This window comes from Panthera pardus, unplaced genomic scaffold (assembly GCF_024362965.1).
Source record: "Panthera pardus isolate Hobbes unplaced genomic scaffold, ASM2436296v1 HiC_scaffold_13, whole genome shotgun sequence".
NCBI lineage: Eukaryota > Metazoa > Chordata > Mammalia > Carnivora > Felidae > Panthera > Panthera pardus.
The window spans coordinates 45,061,146-45,077,843 of NW_026526688.1; the positions used below are offsets into that span (position 1 = coordinate 45,061,146).

A 16,698-nucleotide genomic window follows, 5' to 3' on the forward strand; every position below is an offset into this window, starting at 1 on the left:
ACAGCTTTAAAGCCAGACCAGGCCTATTTCCCTCTCCTAGAAAGAGCCAGCAGGGGAGGAGGGACACCCTCCCTTTCAGGGTGCTGGCACAGAATGGCTTCTCTGGCTGAATCCATCCAGTTGTCTTAGGAGAGAAAATGGAAAATCATACTTAACCAGGCCAGAGGCCTAATTAAAACACTACTAGATGACTATTACGATCAGTATTTGACATTCACTTGGCTGAAGTGCTAGCCTATAGAGCCCTAAATGGGGCCCCAGTGGCCTAAAGCAGGGACAGTTTTCAAAGGAATGGCTTGCCACCTGGGAGAGAATAAGGCTCAGTGTTCATTTGCGCCATATTTCTTCAGGGTCAGCTGTGGGCAGAGCATTGTAAAAAAGTCCGAGCGGTTGAAAAGTCCATGCAAGATGTTGGACGGGACATATGGCACACCGTCCTTGCCTGACAGAAAAGTGGCTGATGCATGGTTAAGGAGCCTCCCTGTCTTCAGGATCTACCATTAAGATAGGATGGGGGGAAGGCGCTGGGGAATGCCCCCTGCCACTGTCAGTGCGTCAGGCTCTGGAGAAGCATTAGGTGCTACGGTTACCGTTCATCCCCATTTCCAACGAAGAGAGTGAGGCTGGAGAGGTTAGTCCCTTCCCCAAAGTCTGAGTGGCAGAGAGGTCACTTGGAATCAGGTCTCTCAGAGCCAGGTCTCTCTTGACCTATGCACTGTGGTAGGTCAAGGCAAGTCAACCTCCCTCCGTTTCCCCATGTGTAAAATGTAAGAGTGGCCACCTCAGAATCAGGAGGCCAAAAGTGGACAATGTGTGTCATGTGTTCAGTGCTTGGTACAAAGGAGAGTCCCAGGTAAATGATGGCCGTGTACCCACTGATTCCTTGAGCAGTCCCAGCGGCTAGGCACTGGAGATTGCCCGGAAGACCCCAACTGTTCCAGAATTCGACCAAAATGAAAGTACCCCTCCCCCAGCCTCCTGTCAAATGCGTCTTAAAAAAAAAAAACAAAAACCACCCCCCCCAGAAGCCATCAAGAAAATCCTTTAGGAAGTTCTGAATATTTATGGATTGTGTTCACTCCTTCAATTTACATAACATTCGCCACCCAGGAAAAAATGCCTGAGTCAGGTTGAGAGCTGGAGGTGGTGGATTTGTTGTGTGGGGTTAATGTGAAGTTTTCAGTCCTCGCTGAGGCGGAATTGCCTGAATGATCGCCTCTCTCTGCATAACACTCAAACCCTAATGGCAACAATATGAAATAATATCTCACTGGGTAACTATTTACTTTTTTTTTTTTTTTTTTTTACAAGTTGTAAGAACTCTGAGAAGTCTGCCTCATAGAGAACTTGGTTTTCCTCCCTGGCGCTTAATATCTTTCAGCGGCTGGCAATTACTACCTTGGCCAGGAGCCCTGATTTAGAGCACCCCACTCAGGGCACCAGGAGGCACTTCCCCGTCTGCCCTGTCCCCAGCTTCAGACACAGCCCCGGGCCAGAGAGGGCCCGAGGGGTGAGAACAGCCAGCCTTGCCAGGAGCCCAGGCAAGTAGCTCCCTCCTCTGTGTCCTCACAGTCCTATTGTGTTCTATTATTACTCTTATCACATAGCATCTGCCCTTGTTTGTTTACTTGTCCATTGTCCCCTGTGACTGTGAGTGCTTCTGAGTTGTCTGCAGCAGCCTCTTTGTATTCTTATTGCCTAGCAATAGCCTCACGGTAGCCAACACGGAGGGCCAAGCTCTGTTGCAAGCACTTTGCACGCAGTTTGTCACCTAATCCTAATCCAGAAGCGCTATGCAGTCCTCTCTTATCCCGTTTCATGACTGCGGAGGATGTGGGGGTTAAGGAACTTGCGAAGTCCAGCTGGTAAGAGGTGGGGCTGAGATATGAATCTAGGCAGTCTGAAGGTCATAAGTGCCCAGCGAATGTTTGCTGCTGAATGGATGAGAACTTTACCTATAGAGCGCCTATGTTTTACATCTCACCTCACTGGACTCACCAAAAGATTCAAGGTGGTTTTTTAAATTTTTTTTTTAACGTTTTATTTATTTTTGAGACAGGGAGAGACAGAGCATGAACAGGGGAGGGTCAGAGAGAGGGAGATACAGAATCCAAAACAGGCTCCAGACTCTGAGCTGTCAGCACAGAGTCCAACCTGGGGCTTGAACTCACAAACTGTGAGATCATGACCTGAGCCGAAGTCGGCCGCTTAACCGACTGAGCCACCCAGGCGCCCCTCAAGGTGTTTTTCAAAATGTCAACCATATACACGTGTGAAAGAATCTTTTCTCAAATCTGTGTTTGTGCTCCTCATCCACCCCTCTCCCCCCCCAACAATTTTCTGAGTTGTTTTGGGCAGGTGTTTTCATCCCTTTGGACTGATGAAGAAACAGGGTTCTGAGAGTTTTATGGGGAAGGCTCGGAGTCATACAGAGAAGGCTGGCAGGGCGTGAGAAGAGGCCTCCCGGTTCTCCTATCTGGGCCCATTGCAGTGTACATGGGGAGGTAACTCCTTTTGATAAAAGGAGGAATTAACGACTTTTCCTCCCCCTAGAATTTCCTTTGGAGATGTGGTGGGAAGGAATGGACAAAAGGAAATGTAGGTTGAAGCTTATCTTCAAGCCCTAGTGTTTGATCCGGGTCCTTGAGCAGGGTGCTTTGAAGAAGTGGTTTCATTTATCTGCTATCAGCCCCCGGGGAGATGGGCAGGGCTGGCCTGGGAGAGCAGTGGGAGTAGGTGTGCTTTTGAAGCTCCACTCCTTTCCTCTGCCCCGCCCAGGCATCAACCTCAGTCCTGGGCATTCACCCTTGACCACTTCGACCCTTTGGGCCTTCAGATTTCTTAGAGATTCCTCTCAAACTGCAAATACTGCTGAGAGGAATCCTATTTTAATAATCAGCCAAAGCCTCAGTTATGATCAGCAGACAGTGAGTGTACCAACCAGGGTAATAACATTTACTGAGCCCTCACCATGTGCCAGACACTGAGCTGAGCTCCTTACAGGTAGTAACTCATTTAGGCGGGCCTGTTTTATAGGCGAGGCACTGAGGCCCAGAGAGGTGAAGTAATCTGTTCAAATTACACAGCTAGAACGTGGTAGAACCAGGATTCAAACCCAAGTAGTCGTTTCCTGAGCCAGTCTATGTGCAGAACTGAGGGAGAAGGAGGCCTATAGCAGGGTGAAACTGAAAACCAGTGACTACTTACTTTCTGGGGTGCTGGTCTTCTTAAAGAGGATTTTCCTTTCATCTCTGGGAAGGAGAATCGGGTGGAGAGGAAACTGAGGCAGAGAAAGAAGTGAGGGGAACATTCATTCGATTAATCAAATTGGATTGAATTAATTCATTCAATGACTGTTTACTAACCACTTGGTAGGCACAGGCCTGTGGTGATCCCCAGGTGGGTAAGGACCAGAGCAAGGGAAGGGAAGCATCTGTGTGCTTCTTTTGAAGATTAAAAAAAAAAAAAAAAAAAAACAAGTCAGGAGGGCTGACCTTAAATCCTGCTTAGGACCCCATAGTTTAGTTACCCACTGTTCTTAAGTGCGTTTGCTCAGTTAAATTCAGATCCACTAACATTTACTGAGCACCAGCACTCAGTATACACCATCCTGGGAATGTTCATGTACTTATTTAGGTATAAGGGGAGTTTGAGAGGAAAGCAAAGTCCCCAGAAAGGGAAGCAGGGACTATGCTCACCCACATGTCCTAGTGCTATGTGCGGAATTTCCCCTGACTGGAACCAATGGGCACCTCAGGCCCTCCAGAAGGTCTTGCTTGGTAAGTAGCTGACTGTGAGAATCTTGGTTGCACAGCTTCTGGTGTCACACCTGCTTCTGACCCTTCCCTGTGCTTCAGCCATGAAGGTGATGATGCTTCTACGGGCCCCCACTTCTGGCAGGTAAGCCTTTAAACTTGCCCAAAGCATGCCCCTCTCTAAGCTGGTCTCCCAGCTGGCGGATGTGCTGCTTCAAACTCATTTCAGCAAATACAATTAGAGAAAAGGGGAGAGCCGCTCAGGCAGTGGCTCAATTATCACTGGTTGTATTTGATGAAACCAAATTCCAAGATGTCAGAACAATTTCAAGGAGTGTTTATTTCCATGGCCCTCTGCCAGCCTCAGCTCAGAGAAGGAAACTTGAGAGGCGGGGTCCCCACTGAGCCCGTGGCCAGAAGTATCCAAGTATAGTGGTCCATTCAGAGTGGGGATTTACATAATGAACTCCCTTTAAAAGCGACTTAAATTATTTTTTATTTTATTGAAAAATGCATTTATTTATTTACGATGAAGCATGGCACCAAATTCCAAAGCTATGAGAACGTGCAGTGAAATTGTCCCCCCCTCCATCTGATTTCTCTTCCCAGTGCATCAGTGCTATGAGTTGATGGTCCATCCTTCCGGAGATATTTTGTATGTATATTAGCAAATACTTGTATATTCCTTCCTTCTCTTATACACAAATGGTGACCTATTAAAAAACCGCTCCACCTTTGCTTTTTGTTTTTTAATTTTTAATGTTTATTTATTTTTGAGAGACAGAGACAGACAGAGCGTGAGCAGGGGAGGAGCAGAGAGAGAGGGAGACACAGAATCTGAAGCAGGCTCCAGCCTCCAAGCTGTCAGCACAGAGCCCGATGCGGGGCTCGAACTCACGAACCGTGAGATCATGACCTGAGCCAAAGTTAGACGCTTAACCAACTGAGCCACCCAGGTGCACCGCCTTTTTTTTTTTTTTTTTAATTAATATATTTTGGAGATTGCCTCACATCTATTTATTTTTTAGTTTCCTGGCATTGTTACATGGATGTGCCACAGTTTATGTCACTGGTCCCCTACTGGTGGACATGTGGATGGATTCTGGTCTTGCTGCTGTTGTGAATTACCACGTATACAATATATATCACTTTCCATGTGTGCTAATATAACTATAGTGCAGAATTCCTAGGAGTAGAGTTGCTACATGCATTGAAACCAAGCTCCCTCTAAGAAGGCTCGGAGGACAGACTTGTAGTGAATTAGAAGTTCAGCTGAGGCAAGAAAATGTGGGGGACACTCCCCCGACCTTCTGCTTACATTCATTTGGAGAACTTGAAAGGCTCGTTTCCATCTTTGGATTTAAGAAAACGTGCATGCTTCTTGTGACTCTGCCTTCTCCTTTTCCCACCTGCTCCCTCATTTAGTAGGAGAAAAAGGGCGAGCAGGATATTCAAGTCCGGCCTAAAAGAGTCCAAGGCATCGACCAATACGTCTTTTAATACAGCAACCTTTCCAGTAAGTGAGCCCTACTAAGAGCTCTGTATCGTCTAGACCTTTCTTGTTTATGCTCACTGAAAAGCAAAGGTCTGTGTCCAAGACAATACATGAAATGGTTTTGGTAACATCAGTAAAGATTTATCTCCAGTCCCATCCATGAATTTCCAGAATGAGCCCCGTGACGCGTCGGAGGAAATCGAATCATGAAATCAATCACTGTTAGTCAAGTGCTCACCAAGGCAGATAGGTAATCTTCATTTTATTCTTATTTTTTGTTTGTGTCTCTGAATAGGTATTACCTGCCAAATTCAAAGGTACAGAAGGGCATGTATATGTGATTTCTCAACAAGTGGTGCAGCTTTTCATTGCAAAGGCTCACAGAGTGAGCCCTAGTCTGGTCTCCTCACTTCCTGTCTTGGGCCTGGGCTCCTTTGGGTGGCTGAGTCAAAGCTCACTTTTTGTTAGTAACCTTGACAGTATGGCAATGGTGGCAATAGGAAGAACCATTGGGACCAGACCATTGATAAGCTCTTAGAATCAGGATACATTTACATTTCAGGATGTCTAAAGTAGAATTCTAACATCTCTCTCTCTTTTTTTTAATGTTTATTGATTTTTGAGGGGGGGGGCAGTGAGAGAGAGGACGGGGGTGGGGGGTCAGAGGACCTGCGGTGGGCTCCATGCTGACAGCACAGAGCCCGATGTGGGGCTTGAACTCACGAACCGTGAGATCATGGCCTGAGTTGAAGTTGGATGCTTAATGGACTGAGCCACCCAGGAGCCCCTAGAATTCTAACATCTTGAAGAACTTCCCTCAGGCATCCCAAGGCAGCTCTTCCAGATCTCCCAGGGCCTGTCATTTATAGGTTCAACACAACCCCTTTCCTCCAGGCTGTCTTTGTTTTTCTCATTAATTTCCATAAACAAACAAACAAACAAACACATTAAACAAAACCCAAGTCAACAAACCAACCCAAACAGCCAAACCCAGAAAAAAACGACCATAGTTCAAAACGATGAGCAGACTGTGTCCTTTTCCTTTTTTGTTCCTTCGCTCCTGTTCTGCGTCAGGCTTGAAGGGGCTCTCGGAGGTCCCTCCCCTCTCTCGAAGCTGGGTGAATTTTTCACCACTGCAGTCAAAATGCATAATGACAATCTTATTTATGACAGGAGACATGTTTTAAAACAGTTGTTTTAAAACAACTGACAGAGCTGCAAGATGGGAAACGACAAGAAAGTGCGATTTTTTTTGGAGGGGGTGGGCCGGGGGGGATAGGATGCTGGCAAAGGAGAACAGGAGTTTCCTTCCTCAAAGTTGGAACTCATCCTTTATTTCTGGAGCAAGTCAAGAAAAAGCATCGAGGAAGAAAACTAGGGTGGGGACATTGCCTAACGACAGTGCTTGGAGGCCGGGACAGTTGGGCTGGGGGTTGCCCTTGACCTGCTCCTCAAAAGACATTATGCTGTATGTGAGTGTGCACTGTGGGGGCCAGGAGAGAGGTGAGCCCTGCTCCCCAGCCCCCCCTCTCCCTGTATGATGTCTCCCGCCAATTCAACAGGTGTCTGTGAGACCCCGAGACCTCCAGCCTTGACATGATGACTCGTGGTCCAGGCAGAGAATGCAAGTTGGACACCCTAAAAATGTAGACAGAACAGTATTGGCTGTTTTGCAGATGGCTCTTTCTCCTGTGGCTTTAGGGAAGAGAAATAACATGTTCTACACCTGTGTTTGGGAGAAATCCCTTTCCTACGGCTGACGTGGGAAATTGTGATCCCCCTCTCTTCAAGTCTGGAGGGAGAATCACAGGAGATGAAACCTTACCAGGGTTGATCTGATCCTCCAGGAGAGGAGAAACAGAGAGCAAAAATGAAGAGTAAAGAAGGGAAAAATTTATCCTAACTCCGATGAGAAAGAATCTACCGTCCTCACTGTAAGAGTGAGTTTTAAGAAAGTCTCTGGAAGGGTGCCTGGGTGGCTCAGTTGGTTGGGCGTCCGACTTTGGCTCAGGTCATGATCTCACGGGCTCAGGTCATGATCTCATGGTCTGTGAATTCAAGCCCTATATCGGGCTCTGTGCTGACAGCTCAGAGCCTGGAGCCTGCTTCGGATTCTGTGTCTCCCTCTCTCTGGAGCCTGCTTCGGATTCTGTGTCTCCCTCTCTCTGCCCCTCCCCTGCTCATGCTCTCTCTCTCTCCCTGTCAAAAATGAGCAAACATTACAAAAAATAAAAATAAAAAAAAAGAAAGTCTCTGGAGCTGACGACAGGACCCAGGGTATGGAAAAGAACTGAAGTACTCCCAGCATATCTTTTTAGAAAACTTTTTTTTTTTTAGTTTGAGGCCTATGTGTGATTGGAAGCATTGATCAGAAGCAGCTCATTGTGCTGAAGAATCTGACGATTTCTCTCCTTGGTTTCTGGACATGATCATGTTGACATGGGATCTACTGGATTAATTCAACCAGCTTGTCTCTTTTTAGAATGGCAGTGATATAGCCCAGGTCTGCAGGACCCTGCACCCAGGAACCTGCTTATACCCAGTGGCAGGGCTGGGCTCCCCTTTGGCCCCTCCGCTCAGACCTGGGCAGGGTGCATAGTTAAGACATTTGGTCAACTTCTTCCTTGGGGACACGAACGCAGGCTGTCTAAAAACACACCCACCACCTCAACCACTGTGCAAACAAAGCAGGATATTGGTTTCTTCAACTCCAATGTGTTTTGCCAAATAAGAGAGTGTTAATACCCCTTCCTCCCCCACTCTGCATGAATTGGATTACTTAAAGCATCTTTTCAGAGACGTCAGCAGTTTAACAGAGGCAATAAGTCAGGGCTGCCCTTGTGTTTTATTTTTCTGCCAGTATTTAGTTAATTAAAGAATGCAAATTAAAACACCTTAATTTATATAATATCAATACCAACGCCTTAAAACATTTGGCATAACTGCTCTGGCACGTCCCTTACATAAACTCTTCAGAGCAGTGCTAATAAAAATGAAAAAGGTTGTAAATCAAATTTAATTTATTCATCTTCTGTTTGGTACAAAAGCATATGCCAAAATCAAGTTATTTATGAGCACATCACAATAACAGGCATTTTTGTTGGTTGCAAATGACAAAAAAGGTTTTTTCCAAGGGATGTGTGTTTTAATTGTCTCTAGGTGCAGCTGTTTTCTGGGCTCTGATCTCTAAACTTTATAACTTTACAACCCTATCTTCAAAATAAAAAAAGCAGAGATTGCCACCTCCGCTCGAAAAGTCACCTGCACCCATCCGTATGGAGATAGACATATACACCATCCGTCCAATGGAGCATGGATCTTCAGGTGAGATAAAAGGTTGGTGATTTATATCCGATTTCTTAAATATTCCATTAAGAGGATTATCTCACAGGAGGCTCAGATACAGCAGCGTCGGAAAGGATTTGGTGTGCGGCTGCTTTCTTGGAAGCCTTGCAGATGAACTACATGTATGTGAATGAACAGCCGACTGCCCATTTTCATCTCTCCCCTGCTTTGTTGCTATATTCCTTCTTTGTCTGGTGGATCTGAGCGTAGAATACATTTTTATTCAGTCTTGGAGGAAGAACAGTAGGCTTCATTCAGGGGTACTGAGGGATGGCATGTTCTCACTGCTTCCCGTGGCAAAGCTCTCTGTGCAATTGCCCTTCTCAAACTCCCTTCCTCACCCAGCTTGCAGCCCCTCTCTGGTCTCAGGTCATGTGGGAGGGTTGAGAGAGGTTTTGGAAAGACCCCTTCCACCCTGATCCCTTCCCAAAAAACCTACACGAATTCACAAAATACAACTCTCTGGCCAGCCCGTGGCTTCCCTACTTGGGAGGCAAAAACCCGGGACAATACTGTGCCCTGTTCTGTTGGTTATCTTTTAACATGAACATTACAAGCTTGGCGGAAGAGGTAGAAAATTGGGGTTCCTCACTTGGTGAAGCGATGGGCAGAAGTGGCAAGTGGAATCCTTCTGTGATCTTGACAGCCATGGGTCCTCAGCTGCCTCGGTTGTGGGGAGACCGCAAAACCCTAAACAAAATACATCTTGGTGGTTCCCTTTCTGATGTTAAAAACAGTGATACTCACCTTTTACACTGCTTTAGTTTGGAGCTAATGGGATGCTCTCCTTTGCCTCAGACTCATTGCAATAGTGAGCTAGAAACTTAACACTTGTTCAGGCGGATACTTCTTTTGAGGGGTAGGTACCAAGGAGAGCCAGAGAAGGTCCTAGAAGAGTTTGCTACCTCCAGCCCCCAGAGAAGGTCCTAGAAGAGTTCGCTATCTCCAGCCCCCATAACCTCTCAAGCTCCTCTCTACCTCTTTACTCTATAGCGTCTCACTGGGTTATGGGAAAAAAACTGAGTCTGGGGTGACAGATAAGTCAGCTTGAGGGGCAAGCGGAGTTCTGCACTGTGTCGGGACACCTAGCATCAGAGTCTCTCAGCGGTAGCACTGGAGGGAGCACTGCGGGTGTGGATACTCAGGGTGTCCACATATATACATCCCCATGTGCAACCGTGGGCATATTCTCTCTCACTTTTTCTTGCAATGCGTCATCTTTAAAAGCGAATTTTGACCTTTCTATTTATTTATACCCCTCCTACCTCCATAAGAGATTCGAGGTCGCTTTACCATTCAAATAGCAGATACAGTAAAACCCGGAGCCATTAACAGAAAAGTAACAAGATCAGAGCCAAGTACAAGGGAGGAGGGGGAGGAAGAAGCAGAGTTATTATACCAGAGGGGGAAGAAACTTAGATTAAGGAAAGCTAATGCAATTGAGAACAAAACCCAGCTCCTAACTCCCTGGTAGCTTGGTGGGCGACTGCCAGCTATTGTAATAACTGTAGATTATTGCACCTCAAAGGCAGGTTTAAATGCCTGCTGAGGGTTCACTGGCCCCAAGAGCCTTCATCTCTCCAAATCTCTGTTTCCTCATCTGTGAAGTGAGGATTAACTCACTCATCATGGGGCTTTTGTGAGAAAGCAGTTCAACAACAGTGACAGTAGCTGTCACGTAGATAGCATGTATTGTATGTAGTTACTCTTCTGTTTTATGCAGACATTTTAAACATTTTTTTTTTTATCATCTCTGACACTGCTAAAAAAGCACTGTGTCACAGACTGCACCGCAGCCTTTCCTTCTTTCTTTGTGGGATCTAAAATCACGGCGCACTGTAGGTGAGAGGAGATAGGTTGTTAACTCATTCAGTCCTCACGTAACTTTATGAGGTAGGTGCTGTTTTTGTCCCGTTTTACAGATGAGGAAACTGAGGCATACCACATTTAAACGACTCCTCCAAAGGCTACAGCTGGCAAGCAGTGGAGCTGGGAATGTGATCCCAGGCCCTTTGACTTCACCCCTTTCAACCCTTCACCCCTACACTGCCTTTCAATGACCATCCCAGCAACACTCATTTCCACGAAATTTCAGTGTTGGGCCCTGGGGACGTCAGATGAAAAGATGCGCCCTAAAGGACTGGACTCCAGTGAGGAGACCGACAGGTAAACAAACCACATCTTGAGGTATTAAGTGCATCAGTGGAGACACATCCAAGGCACAGAGGGAGAGAAGGGAGGGATGATTAGCTTCTGTGAAGCCTCTGTCCTAGTGCTCAGCCCTGTGGTAGAAACTCCCTCTCCAGCAGGTCAGGAGAAGCGCATGTTTTCTTGGCTTTGAGAGGAGTCTGTTGAGTGGACCTTCAAATGGTAGGCAGGGGACAACTTCAGTGAACATGTTCTAATAGCTGAGAACGGGTGCCTCACCTGTGGCCGATTCACAACGGACAGTGGAGAGCTGGGGGCAGCAGATTTTAAGGGAGCATCAGGCTCTCAGGAAGATTGGGAGGTGGCTTTTGGGGCAGAGAGAGAGGGAGAGGTTTGGCCTCGGGAAGCTAGGCTGGAGGTCCTATTCTTGGACACCCAAAGCAGGAGAGTGGAGAGCCAGGGAAGGGCCTGCAGAGAGAAAACAAGGAGGAAACAGGGATTAACCACCTGTTTGGTGTAAGAAAATGCAGCTTCAAAAGGAACGGGGCAATAGTCTCTGGGATGCAGTGAGGTTCCTGGAAGGAAGGAAGGAGCTGACCTGGAGCGAGAATACCGGAATCTGAGACTTGATTTTGCCTCTCGGGAGCATGTTATCCTTTGAATCTCAATTTTATCATCTGTCTAAATGGGCATAAGGACAACATACTTATTACCTCACACAGTTAAAAGACCAATTAAGATAATGTATGTGAAAGTGCTTTCCAAACTAAATAATGCTATGCAAATGTGAGTTATTATTGTTGTCTTTCTAGCCAGGTGCTTGCTCTCTCATTTCCTTCCTGGCTGCATGAGCTGGGACATGTTACTACAGGGGAAAAAGAGAAAAACACAGGGGATGGGCCTAGCCCGCCGCCGTCTGGGGCAGTCACTACTAACGTAGGCTTGACGCTCCTCCAGGCAGGGGTCTCACCCCCCTCCCCAACCTAGTGAGGAAGCTTGGAGGCCCCCACCCCTTAAGAGTTCCGGGACTTTGCCCTGTGGGGGGAGGTGGGGTCCTAGCCTTCACAACTCTTTGCTCCCCATTCCCTCGACCCCAGCCAGGCCAGCAGCAGGTGACCAGAGAGCTTTGGGCATGTCTTCCTCCCCGCCTAAGTCAAGTTCAGCAGCCAGTCAATCAGAACTTAACCCAAAGCAAACAAACCCCAAATCCATTTTGACAGAACTTCCCTGATAAAGGATATTTCCTATTACTTCGAACAGAATAAAGCCTATATTCCGGAAGCCTCTTCTAGACCCTCTAGACGAGGACGGGATGCAAGTCCCGCTGGACCTTAGTCGCGGAGGTCTGTGCTCCTGCCTCTTGAAGGAGGCCAGGTCCAAGGGTGCCCCGATCTGAAGGCCTCGCAGCTTGCAGCCCGGCAGGAGCAGGGTGGCTGTCCAGGGGCAGGGAGGGGACTGGTGTGCACAGGCCACTCCAGGGACGGCAGAAGCCGACTCCAGCCTTTCGGGTCCTTCTCGAGAGGGAGAAGGAAGGAGGAAGTGGGAGGAGAAAGGGGAGGGGTGGGAGGAGGCGGGAAGGGTGAAGCGAGCTGGGGTTTGGGAAGGGAGAGGAAGTGAGGGGAGGGAAGGGGAGGAGGAGGAGGAGGGGATGGAGGAGGTGGAGGAGGAGGAGGAGGGGATGGAGGAGGTGGAGGAGGAGGAGGAGGGGAAGGAGGAGGTGGAGGAGGAGGAGGAGGGGAAGGAGGAGGTGGAGGAGGAGGAGAAGAAGGGAGGCGGGCGCGCGAGGAGCCGTGAGCACCGAGCTGCCGCCCGAGGGAGGCCGGGGGTGCCCAGCCCGCGCCCCGGCCGAACGCGCACCCGCCCCGCGCGCACCCGCCGCTCCCGGCCGTCGCCCTTCCGCGAGCCGCGCCGCCCTCCAGCAGGGCCTGCCCCCACTGGCAGCAGACAAAAGGCCATTTCTGAGTTACACAGAAAATGTGTTACTTTGCCAGAGGGCCGGGTAGAGGCCGCCAGGCCCGATCGTGGGCCGCGCGGAGCGTCGGCAGAGGGGGGCTGTCAGTCACCGCGCACCCTCCGTGAAAGGGGCCCCTTGTCAACTTCCCCTGCCTTTGAAGTGACTGGGATGGAGGTGCTCAATTAAAAGCCCATCAGTCTGTAAGTAAATCAACGCCTATCAGGCTTGTCACATCAAACAAACGATTATTACCCCAGCCCGCCCACCCCATTAATCTGGCTGTTCCTTCTTGACGGCTCAGGGTCAGGGCACCGTAAATCCTGTACTGGATTGCAGCCACCTGGATCGGGATGAAAGCGCTGGCGCGGCCGGCGGGGCGCACCCAGGCCTTTCCACCGTGGCCCCCGGAGCGCGGACTGGGCGGCGCCGCGGGACCCGCGCCCGACGGACGCACAAAGACCTAGACGCAGACAGCAGCCCAAGGAGACCGAGTGCGCAGAGGTGGGGAGACAGAGCCTGAGAAAATAGTCCGAAATGGAGATTTCTGGAAGAAGAGGCCCAAAGTGGTGGAGACAGGTGCCATGAAAACTCACCCAGAGTGTTAAGAACGGATAGATGTTTCTAGAAGACAAGGAGGTGTCTGGATGATATTTCTCAGACGCTGGGGTTTGAGTCTCAGAGTCAGAGAGCGAGGGCGGTTTAGGCTGCAGTTTCCGCAGCTCCCCGCCTGTTCCCACTGTCTGCCCCCAAATGTCACTTAGCCAAGGGAATGGTGTGGGGAGGACACAGAAGCTCGGGGCTTTGCTAAGCCAGCCTTGTATGGGACATCAAAATAGGTGATGTCCAGAACTCGGTGTTCTGCAATAAAAGGATATGAACAGACAAGCTGGACCAGAGTGTCAGGTTCTGATAGTTCTGCTGAGCAAATCCCTAAGAAACACTTGGTCCCGGTGCCTTTCTCCTAGATTCTGGGGGTGGTTTTGTGGATTCTTCCTGCTCCTGAGAGCAAGCTCTGGCTTTACCCCCACTGCAGACCAGAAAGAAAGGCGGGGTAGGGAGCAGAGGAGACAAGACAGCTGTATTTTGGGCTGGAAGGAGGAGCTGAGTGGGGAACAAGGTCCAGCTAACAGCTGGAAGAGAGGAACAAGGCCTGCTTTTCAAAGGAGGGAAGAACAGTCTTTCCTCAAATGGCTGTTCAGAGCTGCCCCAAGGCATAGCTTCCCCTGACTTGTGATGTTGCATATGTAAAAAGGGCCCTCACATGCTTTCCCCATCGATAGAATAATACACCAAAGGAATCAAGAGATGGATGTGGAGCAGGAGCGACGGCAGAGGGAACTTCCTCCCAGACCCTATGGTGGAGCTTGATGCCCAGGCTCCCGGGCTTAACTAGACAAAGAAAGAAAATTCTAAAGAATGAAGCTGGACCTCTATCTTACACCATACACAAAGGTCAACTCAAAATGGATTAAAGACCTAAATGTAAGACCTGAAACCTTAAAACTCCTTAAGAAAACATAGGGAGTAAGCTCCATGACTCTGGTCTCGGCGATGATTTTTTGGATTTGACACCGAAAGCAAAGGGAATAAAAGCTAAAATAAGCAAGTGGGACTCCATCACACTAAAAAGCTTCTGGGGCCCCTGGGTGGCTTGGTCGGTTAAGCGTCTGACTTCGGCTCAGGTCATGATCTCAAGGTCCATGAGTTCGAGGCCCGCGTCGGGCTCTGTGCTGACAGCTCAGAGCCTGGAGCCTGTTTCAGATTCTGTGTCTCCCTCTCTCTGACCCTCCCCTGTTCATGCTCTGTCTCTCTCTGTCTCAAAAATAAATAAACGTTAAAAAAAATAAAAATAAAATTATAAAAAAAAGCTTCTGCACAGTAAAGGGAACCGCCAGTGAAATGAAAGGGCAACCTGTGGAATGGGAGAAGATATTTGCAAATCATATAAGGGGTTAGTATTCAAGATATATAAAGAATTCATACAACTCAATCACAGAACCTCCCCCCTCCCTGCAACAAGCAGAACAAAACCACCATCACTAATAAAAACCTCTAAACCATCCAATTAACTGTGTAGGTTCCTCAAAAATTAAAAATTGAGCTGCCAGATGATCCAGCAATTCCACTTCTGGGTACGGATGCAAAAGAAAAACAACAACCACAGGATCTCCAAAAAACCCCAAAAATCTGCATTCTCACATTCATTGTGGCCTTATTCACAGTAGCCAAGATGTGGAAACCAGTGACCGTCAATGGATGAGTGGATAAAGAAGATGTGGTGTATATATGTACAATGGAATATGATTGAGCCACAAGAAAGAAGGAGGTCCTGCCGTTTGGGACAGCGTGGATAGACCTTGAGGGCATTATACTAAATGAAATAAATCAGAGAAGACAAATAATGTTTCATAACCATGTATAGGTGGAATCTAAAAAAGGTTGAGTTCCTAAAAACAGAATGGTGGTAACCAGGTGCTGGGGAGCTGGAGGAATTAGGGAGACGTTGGTCAAAGAGTATAAACTTCAGGTTATAAGATGGACACGTTTCAAGGATCAAATTTATAGCACATTAAAACGCCGTTAGTTAACTGTTGTTAATACAGTTAATTAAAATGCTGTATCGTATATTTGAACTTTGCTACGAGCGTGATCTTAAATGGTCTCCCCACAAAAAATATATGGCAGTTATGTGATAAGGTGGAGGGGTTAGCTCACACTATGGTGGTAAATGTTGCATTTTGCAGTATATAAGTCTATCACCTTAAACTTATACAATGTGGTATGCTAATTATATCTCAATCAAGCTGGAAAACAAACCCAATTCTCAAAGATACTCAAGGCATTTACAAGCCTTCCCCAAGCCTGCCTGATAAGAACTGCCCACTGCACTTCCTGAAGACAGGCCACCTCCATCACTGCACATGGTTGGGCCAGTGTGCCAGGTTTTCTCTCAGGTCAGCTACCCCTCACTCTGTTGTAAACTCATTCATTCCATCACCAAGACCCAGCAGTGCAGCAGTATATTCCTTATTCCTCTGAGCTGATAGACATGTCGACCCTCCCAGAGTGTCAGTGAGACCTTTCCCAGAGATGGGGAATGGTATACAGATACTTTACAATGTGGGAGAATCGTCTGTCCTTCATACTTTCATCCATTCAATCAAAATTTGGTGGTTAGTATTTGCCAATTTACAGGTATTTAGTATTTAGAGTTTACAGGTTCCTCTCTAAGCCCTGGGGACACAGCAGTGAATATGATGGACAAGGTCAAGAGATACACAGAAGCTTTAACAAGGAACTGGGGTGTTTGAACTAATCTTTATTTATGTGTTATGTATACACTTATTACACAGATTTTTGCTAAGCACCTACTATGTCTAAGTAGCACGCACCACAAGGAGGCGAGGAAGAATCAGAAACAAATCCTATCCTCCCAGAGGAGAGGTGAGGCACACATCTTGAATAAATTGGATGCATTGTTTAAAGTGGTAGGTGCCATAAGCCAGGAAAGGACAGGAGAGAATTCAGAAAGGAAAGATAATTTATCCAGGTTGCCTCTTTCTTAGTGGAGGTCTGGAATTAAGAAACACGTTAACTGTTCAATGATGGCAACTTTAAAATCTATTCTGTAATGTAGCACAGTGCGGGCTTAATGTTTATTGTTATTGTTATTGGCTTTAATGACATTGTAATTCATTGTCTTTGTAATTATGGACACATCACAACACCCCTCCCTATGAGGCAGGTGTTATAGAACTCTGGAACTCCATTTCAGGTCTTGTCGGGAGTTGGGTATGGTTGAGAACTTCCAGAAATCAGAGACCGGCGCCTCTTACAAGAGGCAGAGCAGTGCAGAGGTTAAAGGAATAGGCTCTGAAACCTGAGGGCAGTTCAAAACCAGCCTTCACATGCTGGCCCTTCGGCCTGCCTGCTGTGAGGCCATCGGCAAAGCACTTGAACTCCCTGTGTGTGTTTCCCCATCTGTTACATTGGGGTGATAA

The 16,698-nt window shown here is 47.6% G+C and overlaps 1 long non-coding RNA gene across 1 annotated transcript; it reads right to left on the bottom strand.

The window, feature by feature from the left end:
- Nucleotides 1-8,252: 8,252 nt before the first annotated feature.
- On the bottom strand, nucleotides 8,253-12,353 carry LOC109262326 (uncharacterized). The gene is made up of 3 exons (XR_002077707.2): nucleotides 12,074-12,353; nucleotides 11,023-11,211; nucleotides 8,253-9,285 (listed from the first exon to the last, which is right to left on the bottom strand). It is a non-coding gene; the product is annotated as an uncharacterized LOC109262326 (long non-coding RNA).
- Nucleotides 12,354-16,698: the final 4,345 nt, after the last annotated feature.